This window comes from Saccopteryx leptura, chromosome 1 (assembly GCF_036850995.1).
Source record: "Saccopteryx leptura isolate mSacLep1 chromosome 1, mSacLep1_pri_phased_curated, whole genome shotgun sequence".
NCBI classification, from domain to species: Eukaryota; Metazoa; Chordata; class Mammalia; order Chiroptera; family Emballonuridae; genus Saccopteryx; species Saccopteryx leptura.
In genome coordinates this window covers 238,426,889-238,450,732 of record NC_089503.1, presented here as the reverse complement: position 1 = coordinate 238,450,732, position 23,844 = coordinate 238,426,889, and the positions used below count along the sequence as shown (strand labels likewise).

Below are 23,844 nucleotides of genomic sequence, written 5' to 3'. Positions count from 1 at the left end.
TTTGGTTCCAGGTTATTTCTTCAACATTGAGCCATATGTTGAGGAAATAAACACTTAAAGTTCTTCAAGTTCCAGAAAATGGTTTACCTGATTTAAAATATTTTACAAGAAATTTGGATATCAGGAACCACTAGCAATTTTCTTTATAAGTTCAGTGAAGTAACATAGAAACATTTCATATCTGTACATAAATATAATTCATTTGTTAAAAAAACCGTTATCAGCAAGAAAAGGCAAATGAAATTTAGAAGAAGAGACAGGTGAGTAAAAATAATGAGAATAAATTTAATAGGAAAATTGATTATATGGAAGTTTAAAATTGCCAATATGGGCACACCTGTATTTAGCAAATTGGCTGGGGTAAACCAAAGAAGCAAGTTTAGTTATTTACTGCCCTTGAGAGTTTACCCATGGGACAGAGAGCTTGGTAATGTCTGCCAATGGATGTATCTGGGTCTTTCTATTTCCCTTCCAGGTCAGTAATTCTATTCCTGATCTGCACTTTCCCCTCACTGGAATTTTTTAACTTTTCTTTGCCTTTCTAATGTACATCATGGTGTTTATAGTTAGTAACAGTTTACTGCATACTTGAAAGTTACTAAGAGAGTACATCTGAAAAGTTCTCATCACAAGGAGAAAAACTTATAGCTGTGTACCATACAGATAACTAAACTTACTATGATGATCATTTCACAATACATACAAATATTGGATCATATGAAGTTAAAAAGAGACCTACTACCTATTGTTTGTTTGTTTATTTATTTAGTCAGAGAGACAGAGAGACAGACAGAAAGGGAGAGAGATGAGAAGCATCAACTCGTAGTTGCGGCACTTTAGTTGTTTATTGATTGCTTTCTCGTATGTGTTTTGACCAGGGGGATCCAGCCAAGCCAGTGACTCCTTGCTCAAGCCAGCAGCCTTGGACTCAACTCAGCAACCTTAGGCTTCAAGCCAGTGACCTTTGGGCTCAAGTCAGCGACCATGAGGTCATGTCTATGATCTCATGCTGAAGCCAGTGATGCTGTGCTCAAGCTGGTGAGCCATGCTCAAGCCAGATAAACCTGTGCTCAAGCTGGAGACCTCCGGATTTTGAACCTGGGTCTTCAGAGTCTCAGGGCAATGCTCTATCCACTGTGCTGCTGCCTGGTCAAGCGAGATTTACTACATATTGTTAAAAATGCAAGTATAAAAAGAAGAAAGAAGAATAAGGAAGAGGAGAAGAAAGAGGAGAAGGAGGAAGTAGAAGAGAAAAAGGAGGAAGAAAAAAAGAAGTCATCTAATAGTTATCTTCTGGTTGTTTCCAAAGTAACTTTATATCCTCAGGACCTAGCAAGGTAAATGGCATATAGCAGAACCCTCTAGGCTGTGAACTTCTGGAAAAAAATTATTTGTATTACATTATCCTTAAGTTAGAGATAATGTCTGGTTCTCAATTAATATTCAACACATTAATTGAGAGAGAGAGAGAGAATGAAGTTTGGAAAGTCTTGTTTCTAGAAGGGAAAAATAAAGCAAAGACAGATTTTATTTGGAATGCCAAATGAAGCAGAAAATGTTACAAATTTGTGGGGCACGAGTCTACATTGTTATGAATAAATGATTGGCTAAACAACAACAACAAAAAAATGAGGGTGAGGAGACAAATCTTCCTTACAGACATATTGCAAAAACTATATGTAAATACTCCTCTTCCCTGAGTATAACTTGTAATTAATTGCTCACTTACAAATAATAAAATATGGAAACAAGAAAAATAGTAACACTACAGCAAAGAAATGTAGCAAGAGTTCCCTGTACCAAGTGATCAATATTAGCATCACCAGTGATATTGTATTGATTTCTTGATCTCCTGACATGATATGATAAAAATATAGTTCATATCTGTGACACTCTTTTCAAAAATCCATGACTCTGTTCTAATATGAGAAAAACATCAAACAAAAATTCTATAAAATAATTGACCAGTACTTCTCAAAACTGTCAAAGCCATAACAAACAAACAAACAAACAAAGACTAAGAAACTGTCACACATGGCTTGACTAAATGCAATGTGGTATCCTAGACTAGATCATGGAATAGAAACATAGGGAAATCAAAATAAAAACTAGAATTTACTTAATAGTAATGTAGTTTTACTATAATGCAGAGAGTTCCTGTATGCCTTTATAGTGAAATTAATAAAAATTCTCCAAATATGTTCAAGTCCTAGACTCAGTAGCTATGAATGGAGCCTTGTTTGGAAATAAAGTTCTTGCAGATATAATTAAGTTTAGGTTCTCGAGAAGAGATGCAAAATACTTTGCAAATCTCTGCAATGTAGCAGTGGTTTCTTAGTTTTGACAAATGTATCATAGTATGGTAAGATGCAGATATAGAGACAACATGGTGAGGGGTTGCATTGGCTTTTTAGGGTTGCCACAAAACTGTTACCACAAACTTAAAGCAGCAGAAGTTTATTCTCTCAAAGTTCTGGAAGCCAGAAATCTGAACTCAAGATGTCATTGGGCTGGCTCCTCCTGGAGGCTCTGAAGAAGTTTCCCTTGCATGGTCTGTCCTAGCTTCCAGTGGTTTGTAGCCATCTTTAGCATACTGTATCTTGGTTTGTAGCTTGCCCTTCGATCTCACATAGCCTTCTTTCTCTCTTTTAAGGACACTTGTCATTGGATTTAAGGCTCACCCTACACTCAAGATCATCTCTTCTCAAGAACTTTAACTTCATTATATCTGCAAAGACTCTATTTTCAAATAAGGCTCAGTTCATATCTCCTGAGTCTAGGTCTTGAATATATTTTGGGAGCTTCTATCCATCCCACTGCAAGGGTATACAAGAACTCTCTGCATAATCTTATAACAACAACAAAACCATACAAAAACAAAAATGCAACAACAATGTGAAAGCACTACACACTTATTATTATGACTAAAATCCACAGAATTATTACTACCACTTTCTATGGAGGATGTAGAACAATAAGAACTCTCATTCAAGGTGGAAGAGAGTATGAGGGGATAAATAGTGATGGATGGAGACTTGATTCGGGGGATTGGACATCCAGTACAGTGTACAGATGATGTGTTATAGAATTGTGTATCTGCAACCTGTATATTTTGGTCACCCCAATAAATTCAATTAAAAGGATAAAAATTTCATTCATTGCTGGTATAAATACAAAGTACTGCAGCTATTTTCAAAGACAGTCTGGTAGTTTCTTATGAAGCAAAATATAGTCTTTCTATATGATCCAGTGAGCATGCTATAGGTATTTAAGTAATTGAATTGAAAACCATGTCTACACAAAATTACATAAAAATATTTGAATTTTCTTTAGTAAAAATCTCTAAACCTGGAGGCAACAACGATGTTTTCAGTAGGTGAGTACTTAACCTGTGGCATATTCACACAATGCAACATTTTTTTCAGTGAAAAAAGGAATAAATTGTTAATCTATACATATAAATAGAAAAATCTGAAATGCACAATGCAAACAGAGAGGCCAGTCTGAAAGGCTATGAACTATATGGTTTAATTGATATGATATTTTGGGAAAAGTTAAAACTTCAAAAATGGAAATTGTTCAAAGATGGAACATGAGAATCTTGGTTGCCAGGGTATGAGGAGAGTGGAGATAATAAATAGGTACAGCATAGTTGATTTTTTGTGTTGTAAAGCTATTCTGTATGGTACTGTAATAATATATATGTGACACTATGCATTTGTCACCACTCAGGGAACTCCACAACACAAAGAATAAACCTCAATGTATAAGAATTTTTAAAAATCTAGAAAGTTATTGGGTTGGATCAAGAGTGGTCCAATCTAGGATGGAATACTGAGTGTTACAAAAAAATCGAAGTCTGTTACATGTGTATGACAAACCTCCCTGAAGGAGGTAGAGATGACTGATGACTTAAGAAACTTTGAAAATAAAGGGAAACTATAAGACTCAAAACTCTACATAGTCAAGTTGTTTCTCACAGGATACAAATGTGAATCCTGAAACTACTGTGCACACGTACTGGGATGAAACAAGGAAGCTTATGAACAGTGAATATTGATATCGAGACAAATGAATGTTGGAGTGGTAGCTTAGAGAGAAGCAAGGGGCGAATAAGAATGACCTATGCGATACTGGGCTAGATGGGAGACATCAGCGTAACTCATTTGTATCTTAATGTAGATGCAAATATACACACACACACATACACACACATACACACACACTCACACACAGTACATACAAAGTGAGATTGAACAAAAAAGTAAATAAAGACAATGTTGAGAGCAAGAAACCTCAGTACTGCATTGGTCGAGGTTAGAGAGTACAGATAAACAAGAGGTAAAAACAAAAATGATCTGTGTGGTAGTAAAATAGAATGAGATACATTGGTACAAACTCATTTGTAAATTAATGTAAAGTAAGTTAATATATTAATATATGTATAATGTATATAGATACATTATGTATGCATGTACATGAACCCAATTCCTGTATCTTGGTTTCTAATGCTACTCTCCATGGAAATAAATCAGGGTTTCTTGAAGAAATGACTAATTCTAGGGCTGAGACAAGTACTATACAAAATAAACTTGGAACATCTTTTAATGCCAGATAGTAAGAAAGTGCTTAAAAAAAAAGAAAAAGAAAAAAAATAAGCGGTCTATGTCAAAGAAACACAGCAACAAACCGAAAGAAATTTCAGCAGCAAAAACCAGAAAAACTTGAGTGACAAAGTGTAAAATACTAAATGTCCATGAGTTTATACTGATATGAATAAATCATTGAGGAAATAAATGGTGAGTAGAGACCAGTGGTGGGATTCAAATAATTTAACAACCAGTTCTCTGCCTTAATGACTGTTTTAAGTATAAAAAAAGATATACTGAAAAATAGTTTATTATTTCATGCATTTAAAACTTAAATAAGAACAATAAAAGAGGCACACAAAGTAGATTATGTTATGAGTTTTAAAATATTAATGAAAAAGTATTAAATAATACCTGACAAGAAAAATAAAACTTTTATTTAAGATATTTCCATATTGCTTCTTGATTGGCATCCTCATTTGCAATTTTTTTTTCACCTATGGACAGAATGAACATTACTATGGGCAGTTAGAATATGCTGTTGCACAAATGAACATTGAAAAAGAGTAGGACGTCAGAGTAATGGCGGGGTAGGAAGCGATACCGATAAATCTCCCCCAAAACTCAACAAGATCTTCAACCAGAAACAGAAAAACCTATACTTGGAGCTTCCAGATGCTTCGCAATACACCCAAAGGTATGATTGAGTGAAAAATTGGCTAAATATATAACCAAACCCCGAAGGAAATAGGGAGTAAGAAATGCTCCGCCTTCCTCACTAACCTAAACAGGGCGGCTTTCTCTGGTAACTGTGAATATAGAAACTGAGGCGGGCAAAGGGGGTGAATACATCCAGGCCGCGACACAAACAGCCGAACCAGGCTGTGGCACGGAGATCCAAGCCGAGGAAAATCTGATCCTGTGGCAACCCGGGCAATACAAGCTAACACTCGCGCCAAACCCAAACAAAGAAAGACAAGCGGCGCGGCCATTTTACCCGGTCTCCTGGCTGGTGCGCAGTTAGTGGGCGAGAGATTTCTTCCTAGGCCCCGGGAGTCAGTGCCCGTGTTGCCCCACGGAGAGGCAGGGTCAGAGGCCTTTCTGTGGGCCGAGGGCAGAGTCTCTGGGCAGCCCCAGCGCCCTGGGAAAGCCACGCACGGGAGGGAGTGAGAACTAATTCCAATGGTGGAGATTTTCCTTGCCGGAGGGTGTTTCACTCAGAGGGAAAGCGGCCGGCCTCATATCCTGGTTTGCGCGCGCAGATAAGGAGTGAGCGATTCCTCCGAGTGCCTCGGCAGTGCGCGCCCGTGTCATCGCACAGAGGGGCAGAGTCAGGGGCCTTTGTGTGGGCCAAAGCGGAATCTCGGGCCGCCCCAGCGCCTTGCAAAAGCCGCGCACGGGGACGGAGCGAGACTCAATTCCAACGCTGCAACTTTTCCCTGCGGTTGGGGGTTTCACTCAGAGCGTGAGACTGCTGGCCGGATATCCTGGTCTGCGCGCGCAGCCAGTGAATGAGAGTTTCCTCCAAGCGCCCCGGAAGTGGGCACCCGCTTGTGTTACCGGACAGAGTGGCAGAGCCAGAGGTCTTTGAATGGCCGGAAAGCCCGCCTGATTATGGTAGCAGCTCTGACTGACTGAGCCTTACCCAGAGCCCTGTGCTGAGTGGAAATAGAGTGGGGAGTTGCCAGCTCTTTGAGCCTCTTACTATCCAGGCAGAGGCAGCAGCAACCCCATAGCTGGATTATCAGGCTACTAATTGAGGAAGGAAAGACTAGGAGAAAGGCTCTAGGAACACGGACTCTCTCACTGTCGGAGCCTATAAATGCTAATAGCCTAGACTGCCAACGAGACTGAAGCACAATACATGACATCGCCATAGAGACTTATCAACTGCAAACCTCCACCTGAGCGTGGCAAAGGGGCAAAACCCGGGGTACAGAGTCACCGACCAGGAAGAGGGAGAGAAAAGAAAAAGCAAGAAGATAACCTCTCAAAATCAAGAATAATCTGCAGACTTTATAACCTATCCCATTTTATTATATTTGTTCGTTTGTTTCTCTTATCTTCATTCTTGATACTTTTTTTTTCCTCCTCCAATTTGGCCGATTAACTCTCTACCGGTCTTACTCTCTCCTCTCCTTGAACTACACTACCCATAAGTGTTACATCTCCCATTATCTTTTCTCTTCTCTTCCTTTCTCTCTATGAGGGTTGCACTCCAAAACCCTTAACTCTCTCTCTCTCTCTCCTTTCTTTTTTCTTCTTTTAGTGGTTCCCTCTTTTTTTTTTTTCTCTCTCTCTTTCTTTTCTCCCTCTATATTAGTTTCTTCCTTTCTCCTTTACATCTCCTCTCACTCAAACCTCAATAACAAACGAATTATCTTATCTGGGACTCAAATTTATGTTTGTGGCATTCTGGGGTTTTTTTACTTCACCTTTTTAACTCACTAGCAGTGCTCCCATCCCTGGCTCTCCATATTATCTAGTTCTTGTTCCACTAAATACAATAGTAATTTTTTAATTTGTCCCCCCATTTTCCGTTTTCCTCTTAATCCTCTCATCATAACTCTTAGACAACCAACACCTAAAAGCAAATCATTTTATTCTTGACCCAAATTTTTTCCTTATTTGCTTTTTGTGCATCCATACATTCTTTTTTTTTTCTTTTTCTTCTTTTTTCTTTTTTTTTTTTTTTGCTTGCCCCTTTATTACTTTTCCCCAATTCAGGCCCTCCATCACAGGCATTGTTTGTTATAATTCACAGTCCACCACAAGATTTTATCAAGAAAGAGGGGAGAGGAGAGGAGAGTAAAAAAGGAGGGGGGGAATAATTTCCTTTTTTTTTTTTTTTTTAATTTTTATTTTATTTTATTTTTCTTTATTTCATTATTAATTTTTTTTTAAAAAAAAAACTTTTTTCGATTTTTTTTTTATTTTTTTAAACTTTTTATTCTTTATTAAATCTCATTAATACTATCAACAAAACTACCCTCAGATGCCATTAAGGAAGAGAAAATCAAATATCATGGATACAAAAGAAAGAGAGGTAACACAGCTAGATGAGGAAAAATCTATGGAGAAAAAATTTAATATATTGGAAACCTTGGAGCTAAATGACAGAGAATTCAAGATAGAAATCCTAAAAATCCTCCGAGATATACAAGAAAACACAGAAAGGCAATTTAGGGAGCTCAGAAAACAACTCAAGGAACACAAAGAATATATGTCCAAGGAAATTGAAACTATAAAAACAAATCAAACAGAGATGAAAAACTCAATTCACAAGCTGAAAAACAAAGTAACAAGCTTAGCTAATAGAACAGGTCCAATAGAAGAGAGGATTAGTGAAATAGAAGACAAGCAACTTGAGGCACAACAGAGAGAAGAAGAAAGAGACTCATAAATTAAAAAAAATGAGATAGCCCTACAAGAATTATCTGACTCCATCAAAAAGAATAACATAAGAATAATAGGTATATCAGAGGGAGAAGAGAGAGAAAATGGAATGGAGAACATACTCAAACAAATAATAGATGAGAACTTCCCAAGCCTGTGGAAAGAACTAAAGCCTCAAGTTCAAGAAGCAAACAGAACTCCAAGTTTTCTTAACCCCAACAAACCTACTCCAAGGCATATCATAATGAAATTGACACAAACCAACAGCAAAGAAAAAATTCTCAAGGCAGCCAGGGAAAAGAAGAATACAACATATAAAGGAAGGCCCATTAGATTATCATCAGATTTCTCAACAGAAACTCTACAAGCTAGAAGAGAATGGACCCCAATATTTAAAGTCCTGAAAGAGAGGAACTTTCAGCCACGAATACTATACCCATCAAAGCTATCCTTCAAATATGAAGGAGAAATAAAAACATTCACAGATACAGAAAAGATGAGGGAATTTATCATCAGAAAACCCCCACTCCAGGAATTACTAAAGGGGGTTCTCCAATCAGATACAAAAAACAAAAAAAAAAACAGAGCCACAAGTAAAAGCTCCAAGAAGAACACAATAAAACCAAATTTAAACTGTGACAACAACAAAAAGAAAGAGGGGGAGAAGATGGAGATTAACAGTAGCAAAGGACGATGGAGTGCAAAAGTACTCACAAAATAGTTCGCTACAATGAACAGGGTAGGGACCCTTTTCATTATTCAAAGGTAACCACCATTGAAAAAACCACCACAGAAGCACATGAGATAAAAAAGATAGCAACAGTGGAAAGATGTATGGAATACAACCAAATAAAAACAAAAGATAGAAAAACAAAAGAGAAGGATCAAACAAGACACAAAACTAACAGAAAGCAAGATATAAAATGGCAATAGGGAACCCACAAGTATCAATAATTACACTAAATGTAAACGGATTAAACTCACCAATAAAAAGGCACAGAGTAGCAGAATGGATTAAAAAAGAAAATCCAACTGTATGCTGCCTACAGGAAACTCATCTAAGTAACAAGGACAAAAACAAATTCAAAGTAAAAGGCTGGAAAACAATACTCCAAGCAAATAACATCCAAAAAAAAGCAGGTGTAGCAATACTCATATCGGATAATGCTGACTACAAGACAGGAAAAGTACTCAGAGACAAAAATGGCCATTTCATAATGGCTAAGGGGACACTGAATCAAGAAGACATAACAATTCTTAATATATATGCACCAAACCAAGGAGCACCAAAATATATAAGACAGCTACTTATTGATCTTAAAACAAAAACTGACAAAAACACAATCATACTTGGAGACCTCAATACACCGCTGACGGCTCTAGATCGGTCATCCAAACAGAGAATCAACAAAGACATAGTGGCCTTAAACAAAACACTAGAGCACCTGGATATGATAGACATCTACAGGACATTTCATCCCAAAGTGACTGAGTATACATTTTTCTCCAGTGTACATGGATCATTCTCAAGAATTGACCATATGTTGGGCCACAAAAACAACATCAGCAAATTCAGAAAAATTGAAGTTGTACCAAGCATATTTTCTGATCATAAAGCCTTGAAACTAGAATTCAACTGCAAAAAAGAGGAAAAAAATCCCACAAAAATGTGGAAACTAAACAACATACTTTTAAAAAATGAATGGGTCAAAGAAGAAATAAGTGCAGAGATCAAAAGATATATACAGACTAATGAAAATGACAATACGACATATCAGAATCTATGGGATGCAGCAAAAGCAGTGATAAGAGGGAAGATCATATCACTTCAGGCATATATGAACAAACAAGAGAGAGCCCAAGTGAACCACTTAACTTCACACCTTAAGGAACTAGAAAAAGAAGAACAAAGACAACCCAAAACTAGCCGAAGAAAGGAGATAATAAAAATCAGAGCAGAAATAAATGAATTAGAGAACAGAAAAACTATAGAAAAAATTAATAGAACAAGGAGCTGGTTCTTTGAAAAGATCAACAAAATTGACAAACCCTTGGCAAGACTTACCAAGGAAAAAAGAGAAAGAACTCATATAAACAAAATCCAAAATGAAAGAGGAGAAATCACCACGGACACCGTAGATATACAAAGAATTATTGTAGAATACTATGAAAAACTTTATGCCACTAAATTCAACAACCTAGAAGAAATGGATAAATTCCTAGAAAAATACAACCTTCCTAGACTGAGTCAAGAAGAAGCAGAAAGCCTAAACAGACCTATCAGTAGAGAAGAAATAGAAAAAACCATTAAAAACCTCCCCAAAAATAAAAGTCCAGGCCCTGACGGCTATACCAGCAAATTTTATCAAACATTCAAAGAAGACTTGGTTCCTATTCTACTCAAAGTCTTCCAAAAAATTGAAGAAGAAGCAATACTTCCAAACACATTTTACGAAGCCAACATAACCCTCATACCAAAACCAGGCAAGGATGGCACAAAAAAAGAAAACTACAGACCAATATCTCTAATGAATACAGATGCTAAAATACTAAACAAAATACTAGCAAATCGAATACAACAACATATTAAAAAGATAATACATCATGATCAAGTGGGATTCATCCCAGAATCTCAAGGATGGTTCAACATACGTAAAACGGTTAATGTAATACACTATATCAACAAAACAAAGAACAAAAACCACATGATCTTATCAATAGACGCAGAAAAGGCTTTCGATAAAATACAACACAATTTTATGTTTAAGACTCTCAACAAAATGGGTATAGAAGGAAAATATCTCAACATGATAAAGGCCATATATGATAAACCATTAGCTAACATCATATTAAATGGCACTAAACTGAAGGCTTTCCCCCTTAAATCAGGAACAAGACAGGGTTGTCCACTCTCTCCACTCTTATTTAATGTGGTACTAGAGGTTCTAGCCAGAGCAATCAGACAAGACAAAGAAATAAAAGGCATCCATATAGGAAAAGAAGAAGTAAAAGTATCACTTTTTGCAGATGATATGATACTATACATCGAAAACCCCAAAGAATCCACAAAAAGACTACTAGAAACAATAAGCCAATACAGTAAGGTCGCAGGATACAAAATTAACATACAGAATTCCATAGCCTTTCTCTATGCCAACAATGAAACAACTGAGAAGGAACTCAAAAGAACAATCCCCTTCACGATTGCAACAAAAAAAATAAAATACTTAGGAATAAACATAACAAAGAATGTAAAGGACTTATATAATGAAAACTATAAACCATTGTTAAGGGAAATCGAAAAAGATATAATGAGATGGAAGAATATACCTTGTTCTTGGCTAGGAAGAATAAATATAATCAAGATGGCTATATTACCCAAAGCAATATACAAATTTAATGCAATTCCCATCAAACTTCCAATGACATTTTTTAAAGAAATAGAGCAAAAAATCATCAGATTTATATGGAACTATAAAAAACCCCGAATAGCCAAAGCAATCCTAAAGAAAAAGAATGAAGCTGGGGGCATTTCAATACCTGACTTCAAACTCTATTATAGGGCCACGACAATCAAAACAGCATGGTATTGGCAGAAAAATAGACACTCAGACCAATGGAACAGAATAGAAAGTCCAGAAATAAAACCACATATATATAGTCAAATAATTTTTGATAAAGGGGCCAACAACACACAATGGAGAAAAGAAAGCCTCTTCAATAAATGGTGCTGGGAAAACTGGAAAGCCACATGCAAAAGAATGAAACTGGACTACAGTCTCTCCCCCTGTACAAAAATTAACTCAAAATGGATCAAAGATCTAAACATAAGACCTGAAACAATTAAGTACATAGAAGAAGACATAGGTACTCAACTCAGGGACCTGGGTTTTAAAGAGCATTTTATGAATTTGACTCCAATGGCAAGAGAAGTGAAGGCAAAAATTAATGAATGGGACTACATCAGACTAAGAAGTTTTTGCTCAGCAAGAGAAACTGATAACAAAATAAACAGAAAGCCAACTAAATGGGAAATGATATTTTCAAACAACAGCTCAGATAAGGGCCTAATATCCAAAATATACAAAGAACTCATAAAACTCAACAACAAACAAACAAACAATCCAATAAAAAAATGGGAAGAGGATATGAATAGACACTTCTCCCAGGAAGAAATACAAATGGCCAACAGATTTATGAAAAGATGCTCATCTTCTTTAGCTATTAGAGAAATGCAAATCAAAACGGCAATGAGATACCACCTCACACCTGTTCGATTAGCTGTTATTAGCAAGTCAGGTAACAGCAAATGTTGGAGAGGCTGTGGAGAAAAAGGAACCCTCATACACTGTTGGTGGGAATGTAAAGTAGTACAACCATTATGGAAGAAAGTATGGTGGTTCCTCAAAAAACTGAAAATAGAACTACCTTATGACCCAGCAATCCCTCTACTGGGTATATATCCCCAAAACTCAGAAACATTGATATGTAAAGACACATGCAGCCCCATGTTTATTGCAGCATTGTTCACAGTGGCCAGGACATGGAAACAACCAAAAAGCCCATCAATAGATGACTGGATAAAGAAGATGTGGCACATATACACTATGGAATACTACTCAGCCATAAGAAATGATGACATCGGAACATTTACAGCAAAATGGTGGGATCTTGATAACATGATACGAAGCGAAATAAGTAAATCAGAAAAAAACAGGAACTGTATTATTCCATACGTAGGTGGGACATAATAGTGAAACTAAGAGACATTTATAAGAGTGTGGTGGTTACGGGGGGGGGAGGGGGGAATGGGAGAGGGATAGGGGGTGGGGAGGGGCACAAAGAAAACAAGATAGAAGGTGACAGAGGACAATCTGACTTTGGGTGGTGGGTATGCAACATAATTGAACGACAAGATAACCTGGACTTGTTATCTTTGAATATATGTATCCTGATTTATTGATGTCACCCCATTAAAAAATAAAATTATATAAAAAAAAAAAAAAAAAAAAGAAAAAGAGTAAAGAGTGTAAATTTGTGATTTCCACATTGGGTGGCTGCCCAGATGCCCACCTTAGAGAGAACCCTGATTACAAGTGCCATTTTAACAACCAGTTCACCGAACTCAGCAAAAAATTAGGTACCGGTTTTGCCGAAATTTTGTGAACTGGCTGAATCCCACTACTGGTAGAGATCAATCTCTTATGCAGAAGAATTCTAAATAATTTATGTGAATATTCTTCCTTCAAGGAATTAGAACATATGGCCTCACTCCAGAGCTGTGGGTTACTCATAGTGTCAAAGAGTACACTATAGAAGTAGAGAGAAGGGAAGTAACATTACATGTATTGTAGAAACCAGACAAAGGCTAGCTTAGCCAGGTGATCAAAGGTTAAATCATCACTAATAAGTCATGTTTATTGCATGGGCCCTTGATAATGTGATGAAAATGACAATTTAAAGGAACCCCTGTTGTGTTGATGGCCGCTGATCCCAGCACCCTGGACTGAGCAGGGAAGTGGCTAATGACATCCCAGGTTTTGTATGAGAAGTTGAGAGAAAATCTGAAATACTATTAATCACATCTTTATAGTACAGAGGTGCCACCTGATGACATAAGAGTTCATTATAAACACGGCCTTCCTTTGACACTTACTTTACCATCCAGAAAGAAAGCGCTGCCAATTTGTAGACAAACCCAATGTTATCAACAGTTGGTTCATTATTCCAGGACCTATGAAATGAAGGCAAAGGTGTCAAAACTGCAGCCATTTTCACAGCAGCTGGCAGTGAGATTGCAGCTTTATCACTGATGGCGATTGTGCTAATGAATAATTTTAAATTTCTTGTTAATAAAATATGATGTTCAGTGCCCCAAGAAAGAAAAACTGAGTAGTGAGTACATTCCTGAGATGGAAACCATAAAATCCTTGGCTCACAGACTTTTTAAAACCTTGAATGTGGAAGAGTTTCAGAAAATGAGAAAATGCCACTGAAGAAAATTGACCACAGGAAGGGACAGCTGCAGCCCCTGGAACAGATGAAAGCCAGAACTGAAGCTCTCTTAGAAACTCAAACCGGTGGACTCCTGTGGGCTGGATTAGTGCTGCTGTTCATTTAGGGAAAGGTATTGACCTAGCTCACTTGGTGCGTGTACTCCTGGGATATCAGGGAACCAGTTACACACTTCATCACACTGGCAAATTCCACGGTCTTTTTTTGCAACTTTATAGTTACTCGATAGGATTATACTTACTCAGCTATGAAGAGTAGGCAATTTCTTCAATTCTTTCGTAAGAAATCAAAGCAGCAGCACTTTGACATGGCACAAGTTATAAGAAGACCTTGCTAAAGTTAAAGAATCCCTGAACTGCGTACACCACTCTTGCTATTTGCCCGTGCAAGTGGAAGAACTTAATGGAGATAATTAATCTTATGATTTTTATCATATTTTTCCGTTATATGTTTATTTTGCAACTTAGAAACTAGAACTTTCTGAGTCCCATGGTTCATTGTCCCATAGATTGCTTCAATTTGTTTCATTAATGAAAAATAAAAATGCTTGCAAAACACGGGTAAAAACAAAAGTGACAGTTTGTCTCTGTGATCCTCCTCCCTGAAACCCATCACCCTAGTTGAACTGTGAAAAAAACAATATCAGAAAAACCCAAACTGAGGGACTTTCTATAAACTATAAGAAAAGCACACCTCAAAAATGTCAAGGTCATCGAAAACAAGGAAGAAAGAGTAACAACCAAGAGGAGTCTAAGAAGATATGACAACTAAATGCAACATGGTAGTCCATATTGGAAGCTGCAACAGGGGGAAAAAAATCAGGTAAAATTAAAAAATCTAACACACACACACACACACACACACACACACACACACACGGACTTTGCTTTTCACACACACACACACACACGGACTTTGCTTTTCTCTCACACACACACACACACACGGACTTTGCTTTTCACACACACACACACACACACACACACACACACACACACACACACACACACACACACACACACACACACACACACGGACTTTGCTTTTCCCAAGCTGTTGCTCATCAAGGAGAACGCCATGTTCAGTCCGACAGCCATGATCGTGAAGCTCAAAGAGAAGCCAGACGAGTTCGAGTCGGGCATCTCCCAGGCTCTGCGGGAACTGGAGATAAAGTCGGCCCTCCAGGCCCAATTTCAGAAGCTGAAAACATCACAGCAGCCAAGGAAAATGAAGTTGGCTGCGGTTAGAAAGCTATTATAATCTTTGTTCTGGTTCCTCAACTGAAAGTCTTTCCGGAAGATCCAGGTCGGGCTGGTACGTGAATAGGAGAAAACGTTCAGTGGGAAGCACGCTGTCTTGGTCTCTCAGAGGAGAATTCTGCCTAAGCCAACTCAAGAAAGCCGAGCAGAGGATGAGCAAAAGTGTCCCAGAGCCGCACTCTGACAGCCGTGCATGATGCGACCCAGGAGGACTTGGTTTCCTCAGGTGAAATTGTGGGCATGAGATTCCGCACGGAACCGGACGGCAGCCTGCTCATAAAAGTCCATTTGACTCAAGCCAAGCAGAGCTGCGTGGAGCACAGGGTTGAAAATTTCTCTGGTGTCTCTAAGAAGCTTCTCGCAAGAATGTTAAGTTTAAATTCTCAGAGTATCAGTTGGAAAAAAAAATAAGTTAAAATAAAAAATATGGACTTTAGTTAATAATAGTGTATGAGTATTGTTTTATTTGTTGTAACAAATGTACCAGGGTTATGTAAACTGTAAACAATAGGAGAAACTTGGTGTGAGATTTGGTTTTCAGGAACTGTAAGCTATCTTTGCAATATTTCTTTAAATTTATTTTTAAATAAAATTTAAATAAATAAATAAATAATTACCTGATTTCTTTAGCATAGAAGTAAGGAGTCAGACCACAATTTCATTTATAATTTTTGCTCTTAGGACTGCTTCAGGGAAAAATGACAACCTTGAGTTATAGCTTAGTACTATGTATTGCAATATGTTCAGAAACGGCATTGGATTTTAATCTCTCCTTTTTAATAATCACCTTGTAGGATTTTTTTTTCTGTAGGTTTTTTTTTTTTTACTTTCTTTGTATGATTATTTTAAAGTTACTTACAATAGTTTTACAATAGTTTTATTATGCTTCTTTGAAATTATAGCTATTATATTTGGTATAGAATTCTAGAATTAAAGAGAAATAATGAAAGTCACAAGATTAATGCTTGTGAAAACAATAAAATTTTATTAATAAAGTTATTAAATCATACACCAATATTACATTATTAAAGAAAAGGCATGCATCTTTTTATAGACACTGACAAAAACTAAAATAAGAATTCACAACTTTTAAAGTAGTATTATTAGTATAATGAATGAATGAAAAAATTTAGATTAATATATTGTTTAGGAAGCCCTAATTTGAGGTAAGCATATTCATAAGTCAAATAGTAAGAAAAAATTATTAAATTCTCTATTTCACATTTTGCTTAGTGGTCACATGATTGTAATTATTTTTAATACTCAACCTTCCATTTCATTATAATTTTTCTGATGAAATTCCCTTATATTGCTAAGTCATCTGATTGTTAATCACACTGACTGATGGTACAAAGTATGTATTCTGTTAATATTACTGAATTTAGAGCAAATAGGATTTGTTAATTGCTGGAGTACTATATATATAATGGTTAGTTTCCTATATTTAAATAAAACAAAGATGCTCTTAAAATCTTTAGAAAAATTACATTTATAAAGAACTCCTTTCTTGAGTTAATCTTTATTTTATTTCAAAATACCAGTGCTATTAATTAATGAGCTTCAAATCCTGCTAACTGAAAGAGGCATTTGTTTTTAATATCCAAAATTACTCCCCTTTGCATGCTCAACTGCAATTCCAATTATATATCTAAATTTAGATTCACTTTCACTCTATAAAAAAACTTTCCTTATTGACTTTATTATTTTTTTCTTAGTTCTTCTATATGTTTCTTAAAAACATATCTTCTTGTCTTAACAGGCTGATTGTGGCAGCTTGTCACCTTCTCCTGTCAGGTCCCTGGGCTGTTGGTACTGCCTCTAGAATCATGGTCAAGTGGGGTTTGAGCCGTGTCATGTGGTTGCCGTACGTCCATGATTGGTGGCCCTATTCCCAGGGAACTGGGCATGTATAGGTCCTGTCTGGTTCCTGATTGAACAGTACTGCCTCCAGGATGTTGGTCAGTAGAGCTGGCACTGGGAAAAGGTCCATTTCATGGTCCACAGTTAGTTGGGTTTGCAAACGTTGATCCTGTTACCAGGTGTCAGATGGGTGTAGCTTCTGCCTGTCTCTAGGAATCTTCCCATGGCATTACTGGATGGGTACTTGAGTGGGTAAAACTTCTCTCATACTGAGAGGGCTGAAAGGGCTTGCAGCTAAGTTACAGAGTACTCACTATTCACAGACCAACAGAGGTTGTCAAATATGCCACTAGGGGCACTGATGTGTATTGTCTCCTAATAGGTCCCTGGTTCAGCAGGGTTGCTTTTAGACCACAGTTGAGAGGGACCATAACTGACGGGGGCTACATTTAGGTTACAGGGACTCTTCAAGATCCTAAGCTGAACCAAGGTTAGTGAGTTTGGCTCAGGGAGCGTTTCTTGGTAAGCATCATGCTTCTGGGCCGTAGCTGGGAGGGTAACAGGGCTACTCAAGATCTGCAGTCTTAGCCTGACCAGGCAATGGTGAAGTGGATAGAGCCTCGGACTGGGATGCGGATGAGATGCGGAGATCTGCAGTCTTACACGGGTTTTCAGGTTTGCCTTAAGGAGCATGAACAGGTATGTCTCTGTGGTTCCTTGAGGAGAAGAACCAGGTTTACTGGGTCTCTTCAAGATCCACAGTTGAGCTGAGGTCTGCAAGTCATTCTCCTGAGAGCATGGACAAGCCTGATTCCTGGAAGGTGTCTGGAAAAGCAGGACTACTACCAGACCACCACTAGGGGGGTTCGGAGGCAAGTTACAGGGCTGCTTCAAGATCCACAGTTAGAATGGAGTCTACAGGCCAGCTTCCAGGGGGCACAGACAGGTTGACTCCTCTCTGGTCCCTTGGAGAACGGTGCTGGTGTCAGGACCAAGGCCAAGCTGAGCTATATCCCAATCCACAAGGGGACAGGGCTATTTATGAATTTGTAGCTGGGATCACTGTTCATGAGGCTGCCATGTAGGCACAGAAATGTTCTCAAAATATTCCTTCTTGGTCTTGGGACTCCACTGGGGTTTTGCTAGTTCCTATCTGGATTCTTTTGTAGGAATAAAGACAATTTTGTCTGTGGATAACTGACTAATTATTGTTGCAGTGATGGATATAAACAGGGGATCTCCTATTTTACCATCTTTGTTGACCTATAATAACTTATGAAGGATGGGAAGAATGTCAAAAGATAAGGAAAGTCATTCTAAGTGAATAAAATATTGTATAAAGCTAGGATTTTAGGAAACACACTGCTCACATAGTAACAGATTGAAGGGCTATTCAAACACATTGTATTTCTTTTTTTTTTTTTTTTCTTTTTTTTTTTTTAAATAAATTTTTATTAATGGTAATGGGATGACATTAATAAATCAGGGTACATATATTCAAAGAAAACATGTCTAGGTTATTTTGTCATTAAATTATGTTGCATACCCCTCGCCCAAAGTCAGATTGTCCTTCGCCACCCTCTATCTAGTTCTCTGTGCCCCTCCCCCTCCCCCTAACTCTCCCCCTGTCCTCCCTCCCCCCCACCCCTGGTAACCACCACACTCTTGTCCATGTCTCTTAGTCTCATTTTTATGTTCCACCAATGTATGGAATCATGTAGTTCTTGTTTTTTTCTGATTTACTTATTTCACTCCTTATAATGTTATCAAGATCCCACCATTTTGCTGTAAATGATCTGATGTCATCGTTTCTTATGGCTGAGTAGTATTCCATAGTGTATATGTGCCACATCTTCTTTATCCAGTCTTCTATTGAAGGGCTTTTTGGTTGTTTCCATGTCTTGGCCACTGTGAACAGTGCTGCAATGAACATGGGGCTACATGTGTCTTCACGTATCAATGTTTCTGCGGTTTTGGGGTATATACCCAGTAGAGGGATTGCTGGGTCATAAGGTAGTTCTATTTGCAGTTTTTTGAGGAACCACCATACTTTCCTCCATAATGGTTGTACTACTTTACAGTCCCACCAACAGTGAATGAGGGTTCCTTTTTCTCCACAGCCTCTCCAACATTTGCTATTACCCGTCTTGTTGATCATAGCTAATCTAACAGGGGTGAGGTGGTATCTCATTGTAGTTTTGATTTGCATTTCCCTAATAACTAATGAAGCTGAGCATTTTTTCATATATCTGTTGGCCATTTGTATCTCTTCCTGGGAGAAGTGTCTATTCATGTCTTCTTCCCATTTTTTTATTGGATTGTTTGTTTGTTTGTTGTTGAGTTTTATGAGTTCTTTGTAAATTTTGGAAATTAGGCCCTAATCTGAGCTGTTGTTTGAAAATATCATTTCCCATTTAGTTGGCTGTCTGTTTATTTTTATATCAGTTTCTCTTGCTGAGCAAAAACTTTTTATTCTGATGTAGTCCCATTCATTTATCTTTGCCTTCACTTCTCTTGCCATTGGAGTCAAGTTCATAAAATGTTCTTTAAAACCCAGGTCCATCAGTTTAGTACCTATGTCTTCTTCTATGTACTTTATTGTTTCAGGTCTTATATTTAGGTCTTTGATCCATTTTGAATTAATTTTAGTACACGGGGACAGGCTGTAGTCGAGTTTCATTCTTTTGCATGTGGCTTTCCAGTTTTCCCAACACCATTTGTTAAAGAGGCTTTCTTTTCTCCATTGTGTGTTGTTGGCCCCTTTATCAAAGATTATTTGACCATATATATGTGGTTTTATTTCTGGGCTTTCTATTCTGTTCCATTGGTCTGAGTGTCTATTTTTCTGCCAATACCATGCTGTTTTGATTATTGTGGCCCTATAATATAGTTTAAAGTCAGGTATTGTAATGCCCCCAGCTTCATTCTTTTTCCTTAGGATTGTTTTGGCTATTCGGGGTTTTTTATAGTTCCATATAAATCTGATGATTTTTTGTTCCATTTCTTTAAAAAATCTCATAGGGATTTTGATGGGAATTGCATTAAATTTGTATATTGCTTTGGGTAATATGGCCATTTTGATTATATTTATTCTTCCTATCCAAGAACAAGGAATATTTTTCCATCTCATTGTATCTTTTTCGATTTCCCTTAACAATGCTTTGTAATTTTCATTATATAGGTCCTTTACATTCTTTGTTATGTTTATTCCTAGGTATTTTATTTTTTTTGTTGCAATCGTGAAGGGGATTATTTTTTTGAGTTCGTTTTCTAATATTTCATTGTTGGCATAGAGAAAGGCTATGGACTTCTGTATGTTAATTTTGTATCCTGTGACCTTACTGTATTGGTTTATTGTTTCTAATAATCTTTTTGTGGAGTCCTTCGGGTTTTCGATGTATAGGATCATATCATCAGCAAAAAGTGATACCTTTACTTCTTCTTTTCCAATATGGATGCCTTTTATTTCTTTGTCTTGTCTGATTGCTCTGGCCAGAACTTCTAGCACCACGTTAAATAAGAGTGGAGAGAGTGGACAACCCTGTCTTTAAGGTAGAAAGTCCTCAGTTTTTTGCCGTTTAAAATGATGTTGGCTGATGGTTTATCATATATGGCCTTTATCATGTTGAGATATTTTCCTTCTATACACATTTTGCCGAGAGTCTTAAACATAAAATTGTGTTGTATTTTATCAAAAGCCTTTTCTGCATCTATTGATAAGATCATGTGGTTTTTGTTCTTTGTTTTGTTGATATGGTGTATTATGTTAACCGTTTTGCGTATGTTGAACCATCCTTGAGATTCTGGGATGAATCCCACTTGATCATGATGTATTATTTTTTTAATATGTTGTTGTATTCGGTTTGCCAGTATTTTGTTTAGAATTTTAGCATCTGTATTCATTAGAGATATTGGTCTGTAGTTTTCTTTCTTTGTGCCATCCTTGCCAGGTTTTGGTATGAGGGTTATGTTGGCCTCATAAAATGTGTTTGGAAGTATTGCTTCTTCTTCAATTTTTTGGAAGACTTTGAGTAGAATAGGAACCAAGTCTTCTTTGAATGTTTGATAGAATTCACTAGTATAACCGTCTGGGCCTGGACTTTTATTTTTGGGGAGGTTTTTAATAGTTTTTTCTATTTCCTCCCTGCTGATTGGTCTGTTTAGGCTTTCTGCTTCTTCATGACTCAGTCTAGGAAGGTTGTATTGTTCTAGGAATTTATCCATTTCTTCTAGATTGTTGTATTTGGTGGCATATAATTTTTCATAGTATTCTACAATAATTCTTTGTATATCTATGATGTCTGTGGTGATCTCTCCTCTTTCATTTTGGATTTTATTTATTTGAGTCCTGTGCCTTTTTTCCTTGGTGAGTCTTGCTAAGGGTTTGTCAATTTTGTTGACCTTTTCAAAGAACCAGCTCCTTGTTTTATTGATTTTTTCTATAGTTTTTCTGTTCTCTATTTCATTTATTTCTGCTCTGATTTTTATTATCTCCTTTCTTCGGCTGGTTTTGGGTTGTCTTTGTTCTTCTTTTTCTAGTTCCTTAAGGTGTGAAGTTAAGTGGTTTATTTCGGCTCTCTCTTGTTTGTTCATATAGGCCTGAAGTGATATGAACTTTCCTCTTATTACTGCTTTTGCTGCATCCCAGAGATTCTGATATGTCGTATTTTCATTTTCATTTGTCTGTATGTATCTTTTGATCTCTGTGCTTATTTCTTCTTTGACCCATTCATTTTTTAGAAGTATGTTGTTTAGTTTCCACATTTTTGTGGGTTTTTCCCCCTCTTTTTTACAGTTGAATTCTAGTTTCAAGGCTTTATGATCAGAAAATATGCTTGGTACAATTTCAATTTTTCTAAATTTGCTAATATTGTCTTTGTGGCCCAACATATGGTCAATTCTTGAGAATGTTCCATGTACACTAGAGAAAAATGTATACTCTGTCGCTTTGGGATGAAGTGTCCTGTAGATGTCTATCATATCCAGGTGTTCTAGTATTTCGTTCAAGGCCACTATATCTTTATTGATTCTCTGTTTGGATGACCGATCTAGAGCCGTCAGCGGAGTATTGAGGTCTCCAAGTATGATTGTATTTTTGTTAGTTTTTGTTTTAAGGTCAATAAGTAGCTGTCTTATATATTTTGGTGCTCCTTGGTTTGGTGCATATATATTAAGGATTGTTATGTCTTCTTGATTCAGTGTCCCCTTAATCATTATGAAGTGACCATTTTTGTCTCTGAGTACTTTTTCTGTCTTGTAGTCAGCATTATCAGATATGAGTATTGCTACACCTGCTTTTTTTTGGGTGTTGTTTGCTTGGAGTATTGTTTTCCAGCCTTTCACTTTGAATTTGTTTTTATCCTTGTTGCTTAGATGTGTTTCTTGTAGGCAGCATATAGTTGGATTTTCTTTTTTAATCCATTCTGCTACTCTGTGTCTTTTTATTGGTAAGTTTAATCCATTTACATTTAGTGTAATTATTGACACTTGTGGGTTCCCTACTGCCATTTTATAAATTGCTTTCTGTTAGTTTTGTATCTAGTTTGATTCTTCTCTTTTGTTTTTCTATCATTTGTTTCTGTTTGTTTGTGTTCCATACTTCTTTCCTCTGTTGCTACCTTTTTTAAGTCATGTGTTTTTGTGGTGGTTTTTTCTAGGGTGGTTACCATTAAGTAATGAAAAGGGTACCTACCATATTCATTGTAGTACCCTATCTTATAAGTATTTCTGCACTTCATTGTCCTTTGCTACTGTTAATCTCCATTCTCTCCCCCCCTTTTTTTTTTCTTTGTTGTCACAGTTTAAGTTTGGTTTTATTGTGTTCTTGGTGGAGCTGTTACTTGTGGTGTTGTTTTCTTTTGTTCTTTGAATCTGGTTGGAAAACCCCCTTTAGTATTTCCTGGAGTGGGGGCTTTCTGGTGATAAATTCTCTCATCTTTTCTGTATTTGTGAATGTTTTTATATCTCCTTCATACTTGAAGGATAGCTTTGATGGGTATAGTATTCTTGGCTGAAAGTTCCTCTCTTTCAGGGCTTTAAATATTGGGGTCCACTCTCTTCTAGCTTGTAGAGTTTCTGCTGAGAAATCTGATGATAATCTAATAGGCCTTCCTTTATATGTTGTACTCTTCTTTTCCCTGGCTGCCTTGAGAATTTTTTCTTTGTCATTGGTTTGTGTCATCTTTATTATGATGTGCCTTGGAGTGGGTTTGTTGGGGTTAAGAAAACTCGGTGTTCTGTTTGCTTCTTGAATTTGAGGCTTTAGTTCTTTCCACAGGCTTGGGAAGTTCTCGTCTATTATTTGTTTGAGTATATTCTCCATTCCATTTTCTTTCTCTTCTCCCTCTGATATACCTATTATTCTTATGTTATTCTTTCTGATGGAGTCAGATAATTCCTGTAGGGCTTTCTCGTTTTTTATTATTTTTGAGTCTCTTTCTTCTTCTCTCTGTTGTGCCTCAAGTTGTTTGTCTTCTATTTCACTAATCCTATCTTCAATCTGGGTTGTTCTGCTAGCTAAGCTTGTTACCTCGTTTTTCAGCTCGTGAATTGAGTTTTTCATTTCTGTTTGATTTGTTTTTATAATTTCAATTTCCTTGGTAATATATTCTTTGTGTTCATTGAGTTGTTTTCTGATCTCCCTATATTGCCTTTCCGTGTTTTCTTGTATATCTCTGAGTATTTTTAAGATTTCTATTTTAAATTCTCTGTCATTTAGCTCCAAA

The 23,844-nt window shown here is 36.9% G+C and overlaps 1 protein-coding gene and 2 pseudogenes across 1 annotated transcript in view; 2 read left to right on the top strand and 1 right to left on the bottom strand.

Annotated features, from left to right (window-relative positions):
* CTSB (cathepsin B) overlaps positions 1-23,844 on the bottom strand; it is a 698,317-nt gene that overhangs the window by 229,601 nt on the left and 444,872 nt on the right. The window lies entirely within an intron of this gene.
* LOC136388235 (calcium uniporter regulatory subunit MCUb, mitochondrial pseudogene) lies at positions 13,511-14,416 on the top strand (annotated as a pseudogene).
* On the top strand, positions 15,078-15,675 carry LOC136388234 (small ribosomal subunit protein eS7-like; annotated as a pseudogene).